Raw genomic sequence first — 8581 nt, 5'->3', positions numbered from 1 at the left:
TTTGACAGAAACATGTAATATTGAAAAGGGTACAAGACAGGGGTGTCCATTGTCACCTTTGCTGTTTGTTTTAACACTGGAAATATTATTGATTAAAATACGAGACTCAAATAAAATTAAGGGAATTAAAATAAGAGATCAGGATTATAGACTGAGAGCGTTTGCGGATGACCTGGTTATTACAGTAAGTCAACCGACTTACTCAGTTGTAGAGTTGATGGAGATAATAACGTCATATGGGAAAGTTTCTGGATTTAAGATAAATATACAAAAAACTAAAATATTGTCTAAAAATATGACTGTAGAACAAAAGGTTGTTTTAGAAGAGTTAATGGGATTTGAAATAGTTAAAAAGATTAAATATTTGGGGATTTACCTTTCAGCTTCAAATGTGAAGTTATATAAGAATAATTATGAATTGTTATGGTCAAAAACAGAAAAAGAGTTAGATGGTTGGAAAAAGTTACAACTATCCTTATTGGAAAGAATTGCAGCAGTAAAAATGAATGTCTTGCCAAAATTCTTATTTTTGTTTCAAATGATACCTATACTTAAAAAGGATTTAAATTTGGAGGAGTGGCAGAAAGGTATTAATAAATTTGTTTGGGCAGGGAAAAAGCCACGAGTTAAATTTAAGATAATGCAAGATACACGTGAAAGAGGTGGTCTTAAAATGCCCAATTTTAAATTATATTATGAGGCTGCTGCTTTATCATCAATAAGTGATTGGTTTAATTTAACACAAGGGAGATTATTAAATCTTGAGGGTTATGATTTGTTATTTGGTTGGCATGCATATTTATTGTATGATAAGAAGGTGGATAATGTGTTTAAGATACATATATTAAGGTATGCTCTGTTGCGAGTATGGAAAAAATATAGACATAAGTTAAATTATAAGATACCAATTTGGACAATACCTAAACATGCAATAGAAAATATAAATGTTGGATTTAAACATGATGAGACCACATATAAAGAAATTTTAAGGTTAGAAAGGAATGTATGACAATTAAAGCCATATAATATTTTAAAAGAAGAAAAGATTGTGCAAACTTGGTTTCAGTATGGGCAGCTACAAGCAAGATGGAAAGAAGATCAGAAAGTTGGTTTTTCGATAACTGATGAAAATTTGGTAAAACAAATTAGAGATCAAGGTCAAGCACATATAAGAAGGATATATAACGCATTGATAGAAATTGACTCAGAAACGGAACTTGTTAAAGATTGTATGATAAAGTGGGCTCAGAACTTTCAGGAGGTTATAACAATGGATACTTGGGAAAAGATTTGGGTTAGAAATGTAAAATTTACACAGGCCCAAAATTTAAGAGAGAACTTTTATGAAATGTTTTATAGGTGGCATTTAAATCCTAAAAAACTAGCAAGTATGTATCCGAACTGCCAGCCCAAATGTTGGAGGTGTGGTTGTGAGGACGCAACGTATTTTCATATATGGTGGACTTGTAAAAAGGTTAAAGCTTTTTGGATTAAAATTTGGTGGAATATGCAAAAGATATTTAAGAAAAAGATAAGGTTTTCTCCGCAGTTGTTTTTGTTGGGTATTATTACAGACTTTACTGTTATAGATACTAAATTGATGTTGAATCTAATTACGGCAGCAAGACTTTTAGTAGCGCAATATTGGAAGAAGGAGGAATTGCCGACTATAGAAGAGTGGACTTTGAAAGTTACTAACTTGGCGGAAATGGCAAAGATTTCAGCATACTTGAAAGAACAATTGCAACAGAAATATATTGTGGAATGGAGAAGATGGATTGAATATATTCAGAATAAATATGGGACTAAAAAGTTTCATTTAGCATTTGAATAAGTAGTGGTTTTATATGATGTATCATTAGTTATTTGTTATTTGTTAGTAATATAATTATGACTATGGAGAGTTAAAGTGCGATAGAATTTAATGTTTTATTTTTGTTGTTAGCATATTTTAGCTTATGTTTGTAAGTCTATACCCTGTATTCAGCTCTGGGAAGTCGGGGAGGGGGGAGGGGAGGGTAAGGGAGGGTTGAGGAGAGGGGAGGAGGAGGAGGCAGTTTTTTCTATTTAAAAAATGTATTGTAAAACTTTTCAATAAAAAAAAGATTTAAACACTGTAGGGTAGTGCTTCTCCACCTTGGCAACTTTAAGATGTGTGGACTTCAACTCCCAGAATTCCCCAGACAGCATCTTGGCTAGAGGATTCTGGGAATTGAAGTCCATAAATCTTAAAGTTGTCAAGTTGAGAAGCATTGCTGTAGGTCTTAAAATTTAGCAACAGTTCCTTTTGTTGTGCTCAGTAAGCATACACAACCAATGGAAAACCCATCACTACAGGACTCGTGTAATTTCTGTAGCCATGAAAAAGTCATCATCGGCATTTTGCAGCAGATAATATTCTTTTAAAACCCCTCTGAAGCATGACGGAGGCAAGTCATGGATAACCATCACTACATTCAATCAGCTCAAGAAATTTTGCAACTGGCATTTTGGTTATAATTTGTGAAGGTACGCTTCTTGTTGTACCTTGTTGCTCAGTTGTTTCTGGCTCTTTGTGATCCAAAAGTCATCCACCCTATTTGTTAGTAACTTTTTAAGTTCTTGTAAGCTTCTATTCTTGCCTCTACACTATATGCCTAAAATAATTAAGCCTTAGCTTCATTAGTAGTTCTTTCAGTGAGCAATTTTGTTTCACTTGGTCTAATACTGAACGATTTATTCTTTTTGCAGTCCAAGGTATTTTGGACAATTTTTATCATTCCAACAAAGGGCAATTTTACAGTACCACCATGTTACAACTGGCAGAACTATGGCTTTAATAATGTGTATTTTCTTTTACAATTAGCACTTTTTCTGGGTCTGCCGTGATCTTTTGCTGCATGGTCTTTATTTCATTGTTCTATATTTCAGTCTAGGAAGATAAAGTCTGCTACTACTGTACTTTGAATGACTTTTCCACCCATCTCTATTGGGATAGCATTTCCTGTTGATGTAATTTAAACATAATCTTAGTTGTTTAATATCTAGCAGTATATTGAGATTTGCATTCTCTTGCTCTCTTTTAACCTCCCTTAAGTCTTTTTCTCTTTCAGCATCAAAATAGTTTAATCAGAATATCTGAGACTGGTGATGTTTTTCCCCCCAGTTTACAAATCCAAAGACAGCTGGGGATCAAGGAGCACTCAAGGAACAACCCTGCTTTTCGCTATGTATGTGTGTATGCAACACTATCCAAAGAGGCCTTGCCTCAATCTTTGACTTCAATTTCTCTTTACCAACAAACCCTCTGTTGTTACTGGATTTAATTTCACCTTGTTTTTCATTCAACTCATTGGCAAAATTAGGTAGTTGAAATATGGTAATTGGTTTCTTAGAGTTGGATGAAAAGGAGAAATAGTGATCTAACACTTGGCGATCTTCTCCAATGGCTTCATTTAGATGCTGAATAGAAGTGGGGATAAACTGGAACTCTGGGCCATATTGGAAATAAATGGCCTACATTTCATAAATGATCACGTCCCCAGTGTCTCCTTCTGGTTACAACCCAACAAGAAGGACAGGAACTACTGCAAACAAGTTTGTTCAAGACTCATCAAAAATCAGATAAGCAGTAAAGGACATCATGATACACATCATGACACATTTGGTCGAGCTAGTAGGACTGCTTTCATATCATCTAATTTCCATGCAGATCATTCACTGAAATGACTAAAACATTTAAAACGGTACCGTACTGTTTCCAGCCCAGCCCTAATTGAAATAATCTTAGATAAGCAGCTTCATCCAAATGAATGTGAAGCTGTGAAGCCACCACCTTCTCAATCATCTTGGCCAGGAACATATCAAAAGTGGTTTTTATTTTGAAAAGGCAACTGGAATGAAAAAAAAATACCTGGATGACTGAGAATCTTCACAGGCACCTAGTCAAGGAAATTTAAGGCTAGTCTCACCACCCGCTAACTGAGCCAAAATAGCACAATGAGTTACGAATTCTGAGAATCAGTTGAACACATTGACAAAAAATGATTGGGGAAGTTTGATTCAATTATGGGGGAACATTAATCAACTTTCCCCAATAGTGGTGTTGCTTCTTCCACAAATAAGGGTAATGGTTAACTAGCTAGAATGAAAGAAAGATCAAGCAAGCTTTTCTTTTTTTTAAAGTATAGTTTGGGGAAAAAAAGAATAATAAATCAGCAGGTAATACATGTAATTCGCTGACATATATCTTACCTACTCTAATGGCCACTGTATATATCACCTTATAGAAACAGTGCCAATGTAAAGGCTGGCGCGATCTAAAAACTTATTTATTTGAGCAATCTGACCTGGTCTGATGGGTTAGGGTCGGGGTTTTAATATGTTTTTAATACTGTTTTAAACTTGGGCTTAATATTTAATCGTTTTTTAACTTTTGTATTCCGTTTTTTATATTTATTGCCCTGTACACCGCCCTGAGTCCTTCGGGAGAAGGGCGGTATAAAAATATAATAAATAAATAAATAAATAGCCAGGAGAGACATCCCTTTCAGCTTACCTGCCCATTTTAAAGATAAGGGGGGGGGGGAAATCTGAAAGTGCAAAGGGATAGTCCTTTTGTTCCCCTTGTGTCTTTGGACATCTTATTATGATTTTACCATGTGCTTCTGAAACATGTATAACACATGAGGAGGCTTTCAGCCCCTTGAATATTTAGTTCCCTCTCTGTCTTTTACTTAATTCCCCACACAGCCCTGAGATGGGAACAGGCATGGCAAGGCTGCTCTCTTGCTAAAGTGCAATTGTGAGATACAGTATAGAAACAAGCCACCCACCCACGTGTTACATAAACAAGTTACATAAAAGCCCAGCATCAGATACAACTGAGAAAACTGTGATTTTACCAAGAAGAAATAAACTGCAGTTCTGTTATCTGATAGTCGTTTATTCCGGCACATTAGATGATGAGAATGATGGTGGTGATGATTATGATAATAGTAATAATAATAGTAATCATAACAGTAATAATTTTTCAAAGGCAAAGCCACATCAAGCAGAAATTTAAACACATTCAAAGGCTAAGACATTTGAACATTTTGGGGTTCTGATTTCCTAATAAAGTTTGTGGAGCTTGAAAGATTGTCATTCAAATGCTGAGCAATTGGATTCAAAGCTTATCTGCAAGATGAATCAAGTGTGGTTCTCCTTTCAAGAATCTAAAAAGGAGATGGTAATTGGAGCAAATCACCTACAGGGTTTGACTGCAACTTCCATCTCCTTTCTAGACTCTTGGCAGAAACTGAATTTTTACCAAGCAGCAATGCTTTTAATCTTTCTTTCTTTCTTTCTTTCTTTCTTTCTTTCTTTCTTTCTTTCTTTCTTTCTTTCTTTCTTTCTTTCTTTCTTTCTTTCTTTCTTTCTCTCTCTCTCTCTCTCTCTCTCTCTCTTTCTTTCTTTCTTTCTTTCTTTCTTTCTTTCTTTCTTTCTTTCTTTCTTTCTTTCTTTCTTTCTTTCTTTCTCTCCATGTGTGTGTATATGATTATTAACCAGCCAAATTACTATACAGAAACCGCCCCTGATTTCCTTTCAATTTTGCTATGTCCCCCTATTCCTAAGCTTGCCTAGAACTTCTAAAGATTGCCACTGATGTTAAATTTTAATGAGTAAAGTAAGAATTGTTATGTGTTGAGGTACAAGGAGTTGTCATATTAACTATGTTTAATTAATTTAATGTTTATTTAATAAGATGTGCTTATTCAGGACCCACCTAGTTTCTGAAATGCAGAGCCCAATGGCCCTTGTGTGCCAATGACCCCAAACAGGCTGCTGCCCACTCTGCTAAGTAATACTTATTTTTTATTTCATTTATTTATGAAATGCATTTGCCACCCATCTCATATTGAAATGACTCTGGGCGGATATACTCTGGAAACTGAAGTTATATCTCTGACAACAGATGTACAGTAGATCGTACTTACAGATCCAGCTCTACAAGGGGAGAAAAGATAAAGGAAAAAAAGTTTTCATTTTTTTTAAAATCTGATTTGGAATTTTGAAAGGATTTTTGTAGCATTTCTAGTAAGATAAAGTTGTAATTTCCCCAACCTGCTTTTGCTTAATATGCCTGTGAATGTCAAGATACAGGAGACGGTCCTGGTTCCCAGTATTGCCAATAGCATCTCCTCATGTAGCTTTATAATATTTTTGTTATTTGTGCTTGTGATGATTTTAGCTCAGAGATGTTAACACAATAGTAGCATTTTGTATATTCTGACCAGTTCTGTGAATGTTTTCAAAATGTCTAATACTAGAAAGTTGGCATTTGCTTGCAACTAACTAGGCCAGCGCAGGAACACTGGGCAGTCAATGAAAGTTCTTGTTCTACACAATTATTTAAAACTGGGGTAGGTAACTCCTAACTTGCATTTTCCACGCTTATCTTTATAAGCAATTTATGCTGCATAATATCTGTGCTGCCTCCCTTACACGGCTCCTGGTGGCTCACTTTTTTCATTTGCCGCTCTCACCCATTATTGGGGCAAACTGCACAAAACAAGAGTCGTGGGAAAACTGTGACTGCCTGCAAAATACCGGAATGGAAATTGGTTTGAAATTTATGTACTGCACTTTAAGATAATCTTCAGCAATGGGTTTTTTTTTAACTGTATTGGGACGCTTTTTGGAAGACTGAGATAATAATGATTTTTCTGTATCTAGCCTTGTTTTACTCTACCTGTTGTGTATTCTGGGGAAGAATATACTTGTTATAAAAAGGAGCAAACGACAAGAGAACAGTTCCAACGGTAGCCATTAATCATAATGGTAGGGAACAGAACAGGCAGCGGCATAGCGCCAAGGATGATAGGGTCGTGGTGAGAAGCAAAGGACCGGTGTCTTTGTCAAGCCTCGCTTGGAAGCTGTCTTCATCATAGTTTGAGCAGAGCCAGGAAGTATTGCAGAGAGATTTTTAGCAAGGGGGGGAAAAAGTGGGGGTGGGGGAGACGGCTGTAATTTAAAAAAAAAAAAAGGAAGACGTGTCTAGTCCTCAGGGAAAGGGCGGTATACAAATGCAAATATTAAATTAAATTAAATCTTCCCCAATACTGGTGAGTCAGAGGTTTCTGAATTTTGCATCACTAGTCTAACGCTAGGAGTGAAAGTTGAGGCTCAAATAAGACTTGTCTTCGGTCAGTATTCATACAGCTGAGGATCTTGTAACAGGCATCCTGAAAACTGTAATATCAGTGGATCTGCCTTTTGCCAGATGTAACATTTTTCAATGAAGCTATTGAGCCAGCCAACTACCAAAATTTCTTCTGTGCACCTCTAATTATAGGTATCCCTCAGTTAATGACCGCCTGGTTAGTGACTGTTTGACGTTATGATGATACTGGAAAAGCAAGACCAGTCCTTGAACTTACAATCATTGCCGCGTGCCTGTGGTCAGGTGATCACAGTTTAAACACTTTGTAACTAGCATGCAATTTATGACCATCACGGCATCCCGTGGTTACACGATAGACCCTTTTGAGTTTTACAGCTGGCTTCCAACAAACAAAATTGATGGAGAAACCAGCAGGAAAATCACAAGTTGTGGTCAAGTCTGATGTCTTGCCTAACAACCATGGGTGGTTCACTTAGTGACCATAGCAAAACTGATATAAGTCCAGCACGGACAGGTGATGTTTTGTTTACCAACTGCATAGCTTAGTGATGGAGTTGCCAGTCCCAGTTTAATCATTAAGTGAGGATTACGTGTATATACCCTCTTACTCCCATGTATTTTTTTTCTATGATGCTGAGGGAAGAATGTAAGGTCCTCTGCCTTATTTATTTATTTATTTATTTATTTATTTATTTATTTATTTATTTATTTATTTATTTCCCATCTGTATTATTTTTATAAATAAGCCAAAGTGGCAAACATACCCAATACTCCTTCTTTTCCCCACAACAACAAAAATCTTCGAGATGGGTTGGGCTGAGAGAAAATGACTGGCCCAAAGTCACCCAGCTGGCTTTCACACCTAAGGTGGAACTAGAACTCATGGTCTCCTGATTGCTGGTTGGGGCCTTAACCACAAACTGGCTCTGTAACTCCCCTTGCAGAGATAGCTAACACCAAAGGCTCAAGGTTATGCAGTCAGCTTCAAAGTAAATCAGCGCCTCCTTCAGCCCTAATCCAAATAATTTATCCACTTATTACACCTATAGTCCTATTACACCTATAATGCTGTGTACATTTTTGGTCCCCTGCAGGGTTGGGAAAGGTACCAAAGTGGGCAACAAAATTAGCAAGACTGAAGTAGCTTCCCTATGAGAAAAGAGTACAGTCCTTGACTTACAACAGTTTATTTATTTGCTAAGCACATTGGTTTTTGCTTAAATTGTAAGCCGCCCTGAGTCTTCGGAGAAGGGCGGGATATAAATGGGATTAAAATAAATAAAAATAAAATTTAGTGACCCCCTCAAAGTTACAACGGCACTGAAAAAAGTGACTTATGACTGTTTTTCACACTTACAACCTTGGCAGCATCCCCATGGTCATGCAATCAAAATTCAGATGCCTGGCAACTGACTCAAATTTATGACGGTTGAAGTG

This window comes from Vipera berus, assembly GCF_964194415.1.
Source record: "Vipera berus genome assembly, chromosome: 2".
Classification (NCBI taxonomy): domain Eukaryota; kingdom Metazoa; phylum Chordata; class Lepidosauria; order Squamata; family Viperidae; genus Vipera; species Vipera berus.
This window is presented reverse-complemented; position numbering follows the sequence as displayed.